This window comes from Crocuta crocuta, unplaced genomic scaffold (genome assembly GCF_008692635.1).
Source record: "Crocuta crocuta isolate KB4526 unplaced genomic scaffold, BGI_CrCroc_1.0 scaffold113, whole genome shotgun sequence".
NCBI lineage: Eukaryota > Metazoa > Chordata > Mammalia > Carnivora > Hyaenidae > Crocuta > Crocuta crocuta.
The window spans coordinates 6230288-6247063 of record NW_027530368.1 but is presented as its reverse complement, the minus strand read 5'-3'; the positions used below and the strand labels follow the sequence as shown (position 1 = coordinate 6247063).

The 16776-nt window shown below is 38.4% G+C and overlaps 1 long non-coding RNA gene across 2 annotated transcripts in view; it reads right to left on the bottom strand.

Annotated features, from left to right (window-relative positions):
- Positions 1-770: 770 nt before the first annotated feature.
- The window catches only part of LOC144233457 (uncharacterized), a 40041-nt gene continuing 24035 nt past the window's right edge, over positions 771-16776 (bottom strand). For both annotated transcript variants that reach the window (XR_013335678.1, XR_013335677.1), the window contains one exon: positions 771-1019. This is a non-coding gene — a long non-coding RNA (uncharacterized LOC144233457). The remainder of the gene's footprint in view (positions 1020-16776) is intronic.

Below are 16776 nucleotides of genomic sequence, written 5' to 3'. Positions count from 1 at the left end.
GAGTCTTCTGATTTGCTCATTTTAGCCACTCTGACTGGCATGAGGTGGTAATTGAGATGAATTCTTGCTAATGATTACTGGCCTGGCTCCAAGCTTCTGTCAGGATCATGTGACTGGTTTGGCAGAGGGAGCTTTATTTATTTATTTATTTATTTATTTATTTATTTATTTATTTATTTATTTTTTCTGCCTTATGTTTTACAAAATGTCATCTGAATACTCACAGGACCATTAGTACTGGTGGCTGAGAGTGGAATAGGTTGTGCATGATAAGGAAAATCAGGTGACTGAAAAACAGCACAAATCTCAAAGACAGAACTGTCACTTTGAGTGCAATACACTGTCAAAAGAAACTGGGAAGTGTGAGTAGGGAGAGAGGAGGAATCACATAAGTAGGTCAGAAAGCAGCAACTCAACTTCTATTATTTTTTTTCTTCAGAGGGAAAAATGCTATTAAACTACTAGATTCAGAAAATCCAACCAGTGTTTTATGGAAAATAATGTGCAGGGAATTTTTCCGCTCTTGTTTTACTAGTTCCATATGTGACACACAGACATTCCAAAGGCTAGAGTTAAGTCTCAATTTCAGGGAGTGTCTGAGTACAGTGGGGTTCATGGACTGGGGGCCCAGACAAGGGATTGGGTTTTGAATCAGAGCAGAGGGGTCTTGAGAGCAGCACTACATAAACAGTGTCAGGAACTCAACAGATCTCTGCCAAACATAGNAAAAAAAAAAAAAAAAAAAAAAAAAAAAAAAGTCACCCAAAAACTTAGCAGCTGGAAACAGTACACATTATTATCTTATAATTTCTGGGGGGTCGAGGACCCAGGAGGGTTTCGCTGGGTGATTTTGGTGCAGAGTCTCTAAGTTGTTAGGTGAGGTTGCAGGCTGTGCTTCTAAATTCACTCATGGGTGTGATTGGGAGGCCTCCGCTGCTCTCTGGCTCTCTGACTGTTGGCTGGAGGCTTTAATTCCTTGCAGTGTGTGCCTTGCAGAATCACCCACAACATGGCAGATTCTGAGAGAGAGAGAGCAAGAGTGAGAGAGAAAGCATCCAAGACAAATCATAATCTTTATAACTTCATCTTGGATGTGACATATCATTACTTATATCATATGCTACTGTCACATGGGAGGGAACACACAAGTGCTGACTGCCAGGAAGTGGATAGCATCGGGGGCCAATATGGAGCTAGGCACCACAGGTACAAAAGTGTTTATTAAGACTGTTCTGCCTAGGAAATGTCAGGTTAAATCTGAAGTTTTCCTAATAACAAAGCCCAAAAACATATATGTGTTTTTGTTTGAGCAAATAGCACTTAAAAATTATTTATATTTCGAGAGAGAGTGCAAGTGGGAAAGGGACAGGAAGAGGGAGAGACAGAATCCCAAACAGGCTCTGTGATATCAGTGCAGAGCCCAACACGGGGCTCAAACTTGTGAACCAAACTATGGACGCTTAACTGACTGAGCACCCAGGCACCCCTGAACAGACAACGTTTTTAAGGGGGGTGATCACTGTGTTACAAATATGTAAAACATGGGTCAGCAAGCAATAGCCCTTGGGCCAAATTTGACTCTGACTATTTTTGTATAGCCTGTGAACTAAGAATGGTTTTACATTTTTAAGTGGTTGGGAAAAAAAGAAAAACAATAATTGTATTTAATGATGTGAAAATTACATGATTCAAATTTCAAACATACATATTCATATATATGTGTATATATAGAGAGAGATAGAGGGAGAGAGAGAAAGAGAACTACCTGGAACCTTTAATCCGATACAGTGCATTTTGCTTTTCCAAAAGTATAATATTGTAGACAATGTCTCCCAAATGTATTTTGATGGCCACAATCATTTCCTCAAAACTAATGTTAATATCACTGAGCATACCAGTGTTCCATAAATGGGTGTTCCCATAAGAATTGAGAAATACTGCATTAGATATACACCTGAAGATATTGCCTGTTAAGTCTCATGTGTTAAAGGTATAGGATAGATTCACACCATCTACCATTAATTTTTATCTTTTTAAATTCTTATTTTTTAATGTTTATTTATTTATTTTGAGAGAGAGCGAGAATGAGAGAGCATGAGTCAGGCAGAGGTAGAAAGAGAGAATCTTAAGTATGTTTAGCGTGGAGCCTGATGCAGGGCTTGATCTCAGAACTGTGAGATTGTGACCTGAGCTGAAATTGAGGTGGATGCTTAACTGACTGAGCTACCCAGGCACCCCTCTACAATTAATTTTTAAAACAAACAGAATCAACTTTTGTTTTGCTCTAATTGTATGTAATGTACTTAAGTGGATGATGGCTTCCTGCCCAGTGTGGACTCTCTCTTCTCTCTCCTCCACCTGGCTCAGCCATCTTTGGTGGGAAAAGAGGCAGGAAGAACATGGAGGCAGCAGGCAGCCACACTCCTTAGCAGCTGATGCCTGCTCAGGAAAGTCACTAGGAGAAGGAAAATCAGTCCCTGGTTTCTTTGTCACAGCAGCGGCATTAGGTGTGGGGTAACATAAATTCATTAACACTTGGCTGTGACTACACAGGAAAGAGAAAAAAACAAGTGGCACAGTGGTTTGAAAGACTTTTTTCTATCCACTCTGATTTTATGTTAACAGAGCCACCCTGTACTCATTTGTACTGGCTACCTGGCTCTGCTCCAGTCAATGCAATCTTAGTGGGATTGCGCTGGCCAACACTCAGTAAAAAAAGTAGTTTGGAGATGAGTCAGCCAATGGCCACGTCCTAAGGAGACTGTCTATTATTTCTGTTGCTGGGGGCTGAGAGCCACCAAGGTTACTGTCATTCTGAGGCCTGGGCATTCTACTTGAATTATGGGAGCTCTCCAGTATCCTTCTAACAAATAGATTTTTACTGTTTAAGTAAGTGAATGGGGAATTTGCCACCCCAAAATATGCCACTTTGGCATAATGATTAATTTGAACTGAAGGCAACTGAGAAGAGCCAATACATGGAAAGCTCTCTGCCCTCTCCTTATTTGCCTAAAAATGCAGGACATAAATTTGTAAAGATGTAACCTCTTCCTGTCTTTATCAGGAAGGTGAAGAATTAGTTACTGGGACTCCTCTAGAAACTTATCAACCAAGAGATGGCAGCCAAGGAATCTACATAACAAACCTTGCTGAACATTGTTGTTCTTTTCTAAGGTGCTAATCACATCTTTAAGTTACTCACTACTGGGTTCTCCATGTGGAAGTGTGATGTATCTTTTTGTTTTCTCTTGTTAATGTGTCTTTTGTCAGTCTACTTTGCAGGGCTCCAGCCAAGGAACGTAGGATGGATAGAAGAAAAAGAAAAATGTCCTCCCCCACAGAAGTCAAGAGTCAGTTTTCCTGTCTCACAAAGAAAGAACAATAGAATTGGGGTGGGGTTGGGGACAGTATAATCAGAGAATGTACAGTAAGGTTTTAATAGTAGCAGAGTTTTTTCCCTCATTTTTCTTGACTGTATTTCCTACAATGAATAATGAATATGTATTACTTTTATGATATGAAGTCAAAGGTTAATCAAGTTATTTTTACAAATAGGATCACAGACAGAAACGGGACCTGGAATGCACTGGTTACCACACCTGAGCCCTTAGTTTAGATCTGATTTTTTTCTGGAAGTTAAGGAAAAAAGTTGAGACAGGAAGCATATGGGTTATTTAGTCTGATAAAAAGAAGCAAACATGTTTTTCTAAAGAGACAAGGTTTTTCCTGGCACTGAATATTAGGAGAAATTTTTTTTATATGTGTGGGTTCTTGTTTAAGATACACTGAGTAATTTAATATTTGAAATGTGGTTTTGCAAAAGACAGACTGTTCTTCAAGTAGATTTTTTATATTAGTATGTGCTATAATCTAAGAGACAGACATCAAATCTTAACAGTGAAGACATTCCGCAACAGGCCAAAATAATAAGATCAAGGTAGTTTAATTGTCCAGATATGACCTGACGTCGGTAACAGACCCTACAGTCTTATCAACTTCAGAGTCAAATTTAGAATTTCATTACTTCATCCAAAGTAGATCCAAATCACATTACTTTTAACAATGGATATATTTGTGGTTAAATTATGATTCACATTCTTCACCAAGTAGTGGAAACTTAATAAAACTCATTCAGTAGAGTTTGTTACCCTTCCGCAGTTACCCCCTTTTCTCCTCCAAATCATTGCAATTCCTCTGTGAAGTCCAGATACAGCATTTGTCCTCAGCTGATGACAATCCAGCTCTCGCTTATTGTATTCAATAAAGCAAAAGCCCGGTTTGTTTAATGGAATAACTGCCATTTATTGTTCTCAAACAAGACCCTTAATGCCTTACCAACTTACCAAAAAATGACATCTGAGGGACTTCTGCTTTTGATATGATGTTGGACCAGATAGTCTTGAGAGTCCTCCTCTTACAAAACAACTTGAACTTACATAAAACGCAACATTTTTTTTATTACATTGTTTTTATCACAGTGAATAGGGAACTTTCCGAAGGAAAGAACAAGCAAGAACCCAATGAATCTCAGTGCCCCTGAGAAGGCAGAGTTGAGCAGAAACAAACGAAATTGCACTATTAGCCCTGCAATCCAGAAACTANGGGGCTCGAACCCACGAACCGTGAGATCATGACCTAAGCGAAAGTCGGACGCTTAACCGACTAAGCCACCCAGGCGCCCCCAGAAACTAAGTTCTTAGGCCACTGGCAAGTTGGGGGGAGTAGGGAGGAAGGAGCAATGAGTCTGGGGCTCTTCATGCTCCAAATAGAGATTAAAAGTAGTTGTAGATTTGTAGCAGTCCCTGACTCCTTGCAGAAGTGAATAAAAATCTTATCTAGAGGAAACATGCTCAGTTTAGGCCACACATGCTTCAATAGATAAGTATCAACCAAATATCAGCATACAATCAAAGATCACCAAAACCACACAGGAAAAAGAGAAGAGTGAGAGATGCCTAGGTGGCTCAGTCACTTAAGCATCTGACTTTGGATCAGGTCATGATGGCATGGTTCATGAGTTCGAGCCTCGCATCAGGCTCTGGGCTGACAGCTCGGAGTCTAGAGCCTGCTTTGGATTTTGTGTCTCCTTCTCTCTCTCTGCTCCTCATGCTCTGTCTATCTCTCAAAAATAAATAAACATTTTAAAAAATTATTAAAAAAAGAAAAAAGAGAAGAATGAGATTCCATACAAACTGAAACCACCAAGAACTTTAGGTATAGAATATCAGATAGGAAATATGAAATAGCTATGGATGAAATGTTTAAAAACACAAAAGAAGAAATCATAAAGATGACTTAGTTCCAAACAGACTATAAAATATACTCAGGTAGCTATAAAAAATAATTTCAAACCTGAGGGGACCAGGTAGCACACAATATATTTCCAAAAAATGCCATAGATTTGGGGAAAGAATTAAATATTCATCAGCAATAAATTGGATAAGTTTTGGACAAAAGAATATCATACTTCAATGAAAATGAACAAATTAGAGCTATATGCAATAATAGAAAGGCATCTCTCAATGCCAAACAAACAAACAAAAAACAAGACCCTCAACTGTACAAATGGGATTCCATATAGTTCCAAAATAAGCATAATTAAGCTAGAGTAATCAAAATAATTTGGCATTGGAATAAAGGCAGATATGTAGACCAATGGAATAGAACAGAAAGCCCAGAAATAAAACCTTGCATATATGGTCAAATGATTTTCTTTTTTTTTTTATTTTTATTTTTATTTTTTTATTTTTTATTTTTATTTTTTTTTAATTTTTTTTTTGTCAAATGATTTTCAACAGGGTGCCGAAAACTTTCAGTAGGGGAAAGGACAGTCTTTTCACCAAACGATGCTGAGAAAACTGGGTACCTGTATGGAAAAGAATGAAGCTGGACCCTTACCCTATACCATAAAAACAAACAAACAAACAACAACAACAACAAACCCTTATAATGGACCTAAATGTAACAGTTAAAACCATAAAACTCTTAGAAGAAAACATAGAGGGAAATCCTTATTACATTGAATTTGGCAATGACTTTTTGGTTATGATGCCAAAAGCATAGACAATAAAAGAAAAATAAATTGGACTACCTCAAAATTACAGTCTTTTCTGCACAAAAGGACACAATCAACAGAATAACAAAGCAATCTATAAAAAGGGAGAAAATGAAAATCGTATTTCTGATAGGGGGTTGATATTCAGAATATATGAAAAACTTTTACAACTCAATAACAAAAATCCCAAATAACTCTATTAAAAAATGGGCAAAGGACTTTAATAAACATTCTCCAAAGAAGATATACAAATGTCCAACAAGCATATGAAAAGATGCTGAGCATCATGAATCATTAGGGAGTGCATATCAAAACTACAATGAGGTATCACCTCACATCTATTAGGATGACTGTTACCAAAAAACCCGAGGGGGTGCCTAGGAGGCTCAGTCAGTTAAGCATCTGATTTCAGTTCAAGTCATGATCTCGCAGTTCTTGAGTTTGAGCCCCGTATAGGGCTCTGTATTGACAGCTCAGAGCCTGGAGCCTGCTTCAGATTCTTTGTTTCCCTCTCTCTCTGCCCCTCCTCTGCTCTCTCTCTCTCTTTCTCTCTCTTTGTCTCTGTGCCTCTCAAAAATAAATGAACATTTAAAAAATTAGAAAAACAAACAAGCAAAAAACCGGTCCCCCTCTTCGGAAAACGGAAAAAAAAAAAAGAAAATAGCAAGTGTTGAAGAGGATGTGGAGAAATTAGAACACTTGTGCACTGTTTATGAGAATGTATAATGAGGCAGCTGCTATGGAAAACGGTATGGTGCTTCCACAAAAAGTTAAAAACAGATTTACCATATTATTCAGCAATACCGCTTCTGGGTATATACCCAAAAGAACCGAAAGAAGGATCTTGAAGAAATGATTGTACATTCATGTTCACAGCAGCAATATCCATAACAGCCAAAAGGTGGAAGCCACCCAGATGTCCACAGCAGGTGAATGGACAAACACAATGTGGTCTGTACATATAGTGGACTATTACTTGACCTTAAGAGGGAAGGAAATTCTGACACATGCTACAACATGGATGGAACTTTAAGATATGCTATATGAGATAAGCTAGTTACAAAAAGACAAAATAAAATATTGCATCATTTCACTTAGATGAAGTATCTAAAGTTAGTCAAAGTCATAGAAACAGAAAGTTTCTATGACTACCAAGGACTGTGGGGAGGGGGAAATGGGAGTTATTTAATGAGTATAAAGTTTCAGGTTTGCATGATGAAAAGTTCTGGAGTACTGTTGCACAATAATTTGATTGTACTTAATAATTTGATTGTAAACTTAAACTATTTGATTGCACTTAAACTTAAACTGCACACTTAAAAATGCTTTTGACGGTGGGGAGCCTGGATGGCTCCGCTGGTTAAGCTGACTGGCTCAAGTTGTGATCTCATGATCACTGAGTTCCAGCCCTGCACCAGCTTTCTGCTGTCAGTGCAGAGCCAGCTTTGGAACCTCCGTCCCTCTCTCTCTCTGCCCCTCTCCTCCCTTTCTCTCTCTCAAAAATAAACATTTGTGGGGCACCTGGGTGGCTCAGTCGGTTAAGCAACTGACTTCACTCAGGTCATGATCTCACAGTTCGTGAGTTCGAGCCCCGTGTTGGGCTCTGTGCTCATAGCTCAGAGTCTGGAGCCTGCTTCAAATTCTGTGCCTCCCTCTCTCTCTGCCCCTCACCTGCTCACACTCTGTCTCTCTGTCAAAAGTAAATAAATATTAAAAATACAAACATTGTGTTATGTAAATTTTGCCACAATTTAAACATTTAAAAAATAAGCAAAATTGCTATACTGTTTAGAAATACACTTCTCTTTGTACATTTATGTGCGCACATAAATTATAAAGGAAAACCATGATTACTATGCAGTCAAATAGTTGTGATCTCTGGCGGGAGAGAGAAATATATAAAGGAGAGGGAAACATGGAGGTGTGTAGGCTGTTGGGAATATTCTATTTCTTGACTTGGGTGATGGTTACACATAAATTTACTTCATAATTTTTCTTTAAACTGCTAATATGGGGGCGCTGGTTAAGTGTCTGACTCTTGATTGCAGCTCAGGTCATGATATCATCATTCATGATATCAATCCCAGAGTTGAGCTCTGCACTGACAGCATGGAGCTTGTTTGGGATTCTCTCTCTTTCAAAATAAATAAATTTAAAAAAACCCTGCTTATATGTTTTATGCATATATATGTTTTTATCTTTTTTTTAAAAGCCATTTTCTTTAAACTGTTGGGGCACCTGAGTGGCTTGTCAGTTAAGCCTCCAACTTCGGCTCAGGTCATGATCTCACAGTTCGTGAGTATGAGCCCTGCATCAGGCTCTGTGCAGACAGCTCAGAGCCTGGAGACTGCTTCAGATTCTGTGTCTCCCTCTTTCTCTGCCCTCCCCTACTTATGCTCTGCCTCTCTCTCTCTCTCTCTCTCTCTCAAAAATAAACATTAAAAAATTTAAGTGTATATACATACCTATATGTGTATATATACGTATTAGGTTTTCATTGCTACTGTAACAAATTACAAAAAAATTAGGAGCTTAAAACAATACAAATTAATTAACATACATATATGTGTATATATACGTATTAGGTTTTCATTGCTACTGTAACAAATCACAAAAACAAATAGGAACTTAAAACAACACAAATTAATTCTCTTACGGTTTAGAGATCAAAAGTTGACATGAGTTGACAGGGCTGTGTTTTTTTTTCTGATAGCTTCAGGGGAAAATCTCTTTCCTTGCCTTTTTAGCTCTAAGAGATGACCTCCTGTCTTTGGCCAAGGCTTCAACTTCTGTCTTCAAAACCAGCAGCATAGCGTCTTCCAATCTCTCTCTGCTTCCATCTTTTCCTGCTTTTCCTCTCTCATACTGTCTTTTCCTGATTCTGACCCTTCTGTCTGGCTTTTATTAGAAACCTTGTAATTACATTGGCCCCAACTGGATAATCCCCAATAATCTCCCCATCTCAATATCCTGAACTTAATCATATTTAAAGTCTCTTTTGGTGTGTAAGGTAATATAGGTACAAATTCTAGCAATTAGGATGTGGACATCTTTGCAAGAGGCATTGTTTAGCTTACCACCAAATGTTGATTTCTTTTTTGACCTCTTTTTATTGGGTTGTTAATTTTTTATCATTAAGTTTTGAGAGTTCTTCATATATTCTAGATACAGTACAGAAATGTGACCTGCAAATATTTTCTCGCAATCTGTGCCTTGTCTTTCTGTTTACTTAGTGGTGTCTTTTAAGGAGAAACATTGTAAATTAACAATAATTTAAATTTAATTAAATTTAATAATAAATTAAATTTTTATTTCATTAAAATGTTTTTATTTATTTTGAGAGAGAGAGAGAGAAAGCACCAGTCGAGGAGGAGCAGAGAGAGAGAGGGAGAGAACCCTAAGCAGGATCTGTGTTGTCAGTGCAGAGCCCGACATGGTGCTCAATCCCATGAACTGTGGGATCATGATCTGAGCCCAAAGCAAGAGTTGGATGCTCAACCAACTGAGCCACCCAGGTGCCCCAAAAAGTTGTTAAGTTTAAAGAATTCTAATTCATCGATTTGTTTTTCTTAGGCATCATGAATTTACTGCTATATCTAAGAAATCCTTGCCAAACTTAAGGCCACAACAATTTTTCCTATTTTTCTTCTGCAAGTTTTCTAGTTTTACATTTTGCACTTAGAGACTTTACACATTTTGAGTTAATGTGTGTATGAGGTGTGAGGCATGTGTCTTTTTTAGGACTTTAAGTCTTGAGTAAATAATCCAAAGACTAAAATATAGTTAGAATTCACTGGTGGAAGTGGTGGTTCATGGTGTGTATTCTGTAGCAGCCACAGCAGCAGCCTCATTCATGGCTGTGTGCCTATCAGAGTCCCCTTCATTTCTGTCTTCACCTATGACAAGGTAACCATGCTGTAGATAAAAACAGTATCTGTGTTCAACAAAACACTAATGATATCCCCAAATAACATCAACAATAAACAAAAACACCTTCCTTAAAAAAGAGTTTGAGATGATAAATACCCTTTTATCTACCACATTGAAAAATGTTCTGGGGCACCTGGGTGGCTCAGTCGGTTAAGCTCTGCCTTCAGCTCAGGTCATGATCTCATGGTTCGTGAGTTTAATCCCCACATCGGGCTCTGCATTGACAGTGTGGAATCTCCTTGGGATTCTCTCTCCCCGTACCCTACTTGTGCACTCTCTCAAAATAAATGAGTAAACTTTAAAAAATTAAAAAAAGAATATTAAAAAGAGAAAAATGTTAAAATAGAGGATTTATTATAGGCACTGAATAAGAATAAGACTGATTTATATTGTACTGTTTATTTGACAAGTTATGTGAGGAAACCTGAACTGAACAGTATAATTTTTATTTATCCCAATAAGTATAATAAATAAGTATATTATTCATTAATTGTAATAAATAATTTATCATTATCTCAATGATATTAGATTGACATACAGATTAATGTCCTAGAATATTGCTTGTTTGGCCCCTCCCTTAATGCAGGTCTCTGTTTATGTGTCCTTCTCACGTTTCCATAAAGGAAAGAGATTTCCTCTCTATCATTATAGTCTAGTACTATGTTCTTATTTGGCTGAAATTTGGGAGAGGAGGGGGGTGGAATATGAGATCTCAAAACACCCTGGACGCTTAAGTGCTTAAACATTATTTCTATGTTTCTCTTTGCCTCTATGATGTTGTTTATCCTGTTTATTTTATACCTGATGACATACAGATTTACATGGATAATTTCTGAATGAGCATTCACAAATGCTAAATGCTACAGGATCAGAGATGGGAGAACATGGGCCTTGGTATTAGATAGATCTGGGTTTCAATCCAAGCTTTGGCATTTACTATACTTTAGAGAGTTCCTTAGTCTCTCTGAACCTCAGTTTTCCCTTCTGCAAGATGGAAATAATGGTACCTTTCCTGGATGCAGACTCTGTGCTTTATAAACATAGCGCTATAGAGGAGACCTTTGAAGGTTGAGAGGAGGCCACATTTACATTCTCCAGAGCATTTACTGAAGAGGGCTCCTGCCTAGGTCCTGAGTGATGAAGAGGTTGCTTTCTCTGGCTTTTGCTTTTCACCTCCTTTTTTGTCACTGTGACAAAGTATGCGTCCCTCCTGCCTGTTTTTGCCGTTACCATAGCAATCCAGATTCTATTTAGCCAGAGTTTGTGGCACGACAGATTGGTTTGTGATTTGTGAAATCTCACTCTCTATAATAGGGACCAAGCAGTGACAGCAGAAATTATGTGGAGCTGGGCAGAGTTCCTGCCACCCCTCGCGGTAGGTGGAGGTCTATGGTTAGCTGGTTATTGGGGAGGGCCGTTACCTGAATGGGTGAGATACTTACTGGGCATTATTACATAGAGTTGCTCATAATTGATTTCAGATAAGTTTTATTTTTATTTTTTAATTAATTAATTATTGTTAAAGATTTCTTTCATTTTTAAGTAATCTCTACCCTCAACGTGGGCTTGAACTCACAACCCTGAGATCAAGAGTCGCATGCTCCACCAGCTGAGCCAGCCAGGCACTCCTCAGAAAAGTTTTTATTATGGGAAGTTTCAAACATAAAAAAGTAGATAGTATTCATCACCCAATTTCAATAATTACCCATTTATGACCAATGTTCACCCCCACCCTTTAGAAATTTCACGTACTTACTAGACTTTAGAGAGTTCCCTCGTATTTTTGAAGCAAATTACAGAAATTATATCACTTAGTCCACAAATATTTCAATATAATTGCTAAAAGATAAGGATTATTGTTGTCGCTGGTGTGTGTGTGTGTGTGTGTGTGTGTGTGTGTTTAACATGACCGAAATATCATTGAAATGGATGTTGGAGATACTTTATCTCTCTTGGAGAGGTATGAAGGATAAAATTATTGACTTCTACTTCTTCCCATGAAGGTTTAACTGCAACAAGAATTTCCCTCTTGTAATAAACAACTAGAAATTCAAACAGCAGGAACAACTGTTTTCAGATAGTGGACAGCAGGTAGCATAGGGCTGTGAAACTCAAGAGAAGGAAAATAAATAAAGCAAGCCCTATGATTGTCCCAGCTGACTGTCTGAAGCCATTTCCAGGCCATGGAGGAGAACTGAAACAGCCTAGTAGGCTCACTGAACTGAGGAGCAGAGATGAGAAGGGCAGACCTTCTAGAATATTCAGGGTAGATTATTAGTGGGGAGGGATGGAATAGAGAGATTGAAATGCACTGGATATCTGCAGAGCAGTCTGCTTGGAGCTTTGGCTAACTACTGACTGGTGCACACATGGGCCAAAATTCTACCAGGCCAGGAAAGAACCATGTGAAAGCAGTAGGTTAAATAATTCCCAGCAGTAGGGCTGGGAATAGTTTGCATTGCTACCAGCCAGAGTGGAAAGACCTTGCAATATTTGCAGACTATCTGTTGGACTTTACCTTGGACTTTGGGGAAACAAGCTTTTAATAAGATAAAGTATATAGAAAACATATGTAGATGGATATTGTCCAGTATAGACCCCCTCATACAGAGCTCATGCCATGATAACCAGCTAGCGGAATGGTCTCCTCTTACATCACATGATAATTCTGAGTGGTATAAAGATAGCCAATGCTATCCATCTTTTAAGTTTATTTCTTAATAATTTTTAATAGTTCTTGGGTTATCTGTAAACTTCTTATCTGTTCCAATTATTACATAGGGGATATAAAACATGTATTTTTATTTCCATATTTTATATATGTATTTATATATACATATATACATATATTTTAGTTGTAATGAAATAGGAATTTTTACTATTATTTAACCATGATCAGAAAGATTAATATAAACTCCTTATAATGCAAGTTATTTTTTTTTTTAGCATCTCTTACCTCAACACCTATTGACTTTCACCAACTTTATAGAGAAGATCAATCTGGTTAATTTCTTTATGCTGTATTATCTTCCAACTTCTCTATCCTATGGGATCAGTAGGGTTCTACGTTGCTTAACATCCACCTATTTACTGTATACCACTTCCAGCTCCTTGGTAATGTCTGCTTTGATGATATTTCAGTTCAAAACAATTACTGCCTATGCTATACAGCCTTGATTAATCATTTATACATTTATATATATGATAAAGCAGACCAACAACCATTTTCCCATAAAAATTTTAAAGAAATCCTGTAACTACCAAACATAGAAGTGCACTCATTTATTGAGGTGTGGATTACTTGCGCCTTTGACCAGATTTAGCCTGTGTCAATGGAAGCAATATTATCTTTTAACACAAATGGTAACATGCAGTGTTACCCTTCATCCATCCATTCACTTATCGTTGAAATATTGTTTACAGGGTTGCTCATATGTACCAGATTGTGTTCTGGATGCTGGGGATGCAGCCTGTCTTCTGGTGCACTGTTTGGCCACCAGGAGTAGTTCTAGGTTCAGACTAGCAATGCAGCTAGTAGTACTCGGTTGAACTTAGTTCAGCACCAAGTACACTCTGCAGAATGAAACAGGTCAGGTAAAACAGCATATTTGATCTTATCAGTGATCCAGCAGGTCCTTGTGAGTCGTACCAACAGTTTCCATGAACGAGGTCAAGCTATGTGTGATTCATTTTGAAACAGAGAGTGTACCTCCCTAGTCCCCCACCTGTCTATATGATTCCAGTTGTCTAAGCTCAAGGCTTACACAAGACTCAAGGCTTGCTTGAGTGCCAATATACTGCTCTCTCAGTAAACAGGACAGATAACTAACTCGTGGTATCTGCATTTATACAAGGAAGTAGTGCTGTGAGAAGGCAGAAGGGGATCACCTCCCCAAGCAGTCCTGTTCACCTTTTACTCATACTCACACTCTTGAGGGAGATAGTCAAAACAGATAAGCAGATCAGAAAGACAGTATTGGTGCTATTATGACCAATAAATGAGAAAGAAATGGAGGATGATGGGAGTTTCTGCTCTGTACCTTAGTGAGGGGAATCTTTGTATATTTGTTATTTGCATACAGGTAAGCATATCCAAGGATTTTTGCTCAGAAGCAGATATTCTGGGTCAAAGAATATGTGCTTTCTGTAATTTTGACAACCATTGCCAAATTTCCTTCTGTAGAGTTCATTCTACTTCATAATCCCACCAGCCATATGCTTATTTTTCTGCACCTTCATCCACAAAGAGCGTGATCAAAGTTTTGAATCTGAGCCATCTGATAGGTAAGGAATATTATCTTATGCCTTTGTGCAGTCCTTTATTAGGAACGGGCTCACACAGTTTTTATAAGTTTAAGAATCATTTGGCCTCCCTTTTCTATGAACTGTTGGTTCACATTCTTTACACATTTTCTGCTTTTCTCTTATTTTTTAATATGAATTCTTAGTACACTAAGGAAATTAACCTTTTGTCTGTGATTATATAATCATTTTTTTTTCAGTTTGACATGACTTTTTGTTTGTGGTATCTTTCTCATACATAATTTTGACTTCTCATCTGTGAGAGAGACATGATAATAATAGCTGCCTCATTACACAAAGAGTGTGTAAATTAAATTAAATGAGTTTAAATGACGATTAAATGAGTTTAAAATTAAGGATTTAGTATAGTGCCAAGACATAGTAAGCATGCAATAAATGTAAGGTCTTACTATTGTGGATTCATATTGATCAAGGTGTTAAGAAGACTGCCATCTAAAAAACAATCAACAGCATTTGGAAGGTTAACACAATCCTTAGATGCACTGACATCTGTCTTTCTCATAAAAAGGTGAATCGTTTCTTGTTATTGTTCTTAATATCCTAGAAACCAGGGGCATGAAAATATCCTAGAGGGGCATCTGGGTGGCTCAGTCGGTTAAACGTCCGACTTCACTTCAGGTCATGATCTCATGGTTTGTGGGTTCAAGCCCTGCGTCAGGCTCTGTGCTGAACGCTTGCTCAGAGTCTGGAGCCTGCTTCAGATTCTGTGTCTCCTTTTCTCTCTGCCCCTCCCCTGCTCACACTCTGTCTTACTCTGTCTCTCAAAAATAAATAAATGTAAAAAAATTTAAAAAAAGAAAAGAAAAAGAAAATATCCTGGAAACACTGGTCTTGAAAAAGCTCCCACTACCCAAAACAAACCAACCAAATGTAAACAAATACTATTTATTTCATAGAATTGTAGAATCTAGGTGCTGGAAAAGAATGTAGGTGTTATTGGATCCAGCTTCCCTTCCCGGAGTTACTTGGTAAATATTGAAATAAACCCAAATTTTATCTTTTTTTCTCTATATGTGAGACTAAATTATTTTTAAAGAAATGGTAAGTCTGAATAAGGATGAAATACATGCATCTTATTTCTAAATTTTAAAATGTCAAAAAAATTTCAGAACCAAGTGATGATCAGATATTTCATTTGGTTTAAATTCCATTGGGAAGAGTTTCTCCACCTTTTAAGGAAGGTCGGCGGCGGATAGAAGGCATATGACGTCACTATGAGGCCGGAGCTCCATCCAGCTCCCGACCCCACAGCGTCCGGGTCGCGTCCCGCAGTCAGGCGGTCTTCAGCCAGGACTGTCGCTGCTGCAGAGAAGACGTTGTGCTGACCTAGAAATAACAGCTCGGAGCTGTTGATGTCAGTAACTTTTAAAATAGCTTATTTAAAAATCTCTTCAGTGACCTCGGCTACACTTAATGCCACTTAGCTCATCTGGAAGTGGGCAGGAAATGTAAGAAGGATGGGTGACAACTGGAACTCCAAGCAGCTGTATCTTCAGAGGCCCATTTTAGGAAAGAACTTGTTTGAACAAGTTGAAGACTGAAGATACCCTTGGTATCCAGTGACCGTAATGCAGATATAGAAACTGAGTGTCCAGGGCCCCGCAAGTCTGGGGGGAAACCCAGATCTCATCGTCAGTTGCACATGGTGTTTTTCAGCTGTGCATAGGCCTTCTGTGATGGGAGTTCTGGCTCTCTTCCCTGATTCCCTGTGTATTTTGAAGATTCTGCAGGAGATGACTCACATGGACTCACAGACATTGGCCTTATCAGTTACTGTGGGTTTTCACTGTTGGTTTTCCTTAGATTCTCTCCTGCAAATCCTGAGGCCATTGCAGGGGTGCGAGGGGGGCGGGGAATGTCTGGTGCTGTGTGCTGCATCCAGGCTGCGCATGCCTGACATCGAGGATTCTGCTCTCTGCTCTGAGAGCATGTCGTCTGTGCAGAGTCCAGCTGAGGGTGTTGCTGCCAGGAGAAGTGCTGATGGGCCAGAACGCCTGAAAAGCTGTGCTGAGCCTTCTGGAGCCTTGGGCTTGCTAAAGCTACACCAAAGCAGTGGGCACTTTGACATTTGCTAATGCCATTCATCTGTTAATTGGACACCAAAGCTATACTGTAAAATCCCCAATGCTCAGTACCTATAACTATGGAAATATTTATGGGCCATTTTGAAACATGTCTGTGTGAAAAATTTGACAGTTTAATCCTCACCACTTAGGTCATCACAGGACTCAACCCATTTTCAGCCCAATAAAAGTTCTATGTTCACTATATAAAAACTAGCACATACAATCTCCAACTAGTTTGTGTCCTGCTTTTTTCCACGTATTCCTATTGAATGCCATTTATTTTATTCTACACGTGATTCATAAGTCAGTTAAACAAGCTTTTATTCTCACATATTTAGATACCCCCCTCAACTTCTCATTATTATCAACCATACTGTAAAGAACATCCTCATGGCTATTCCA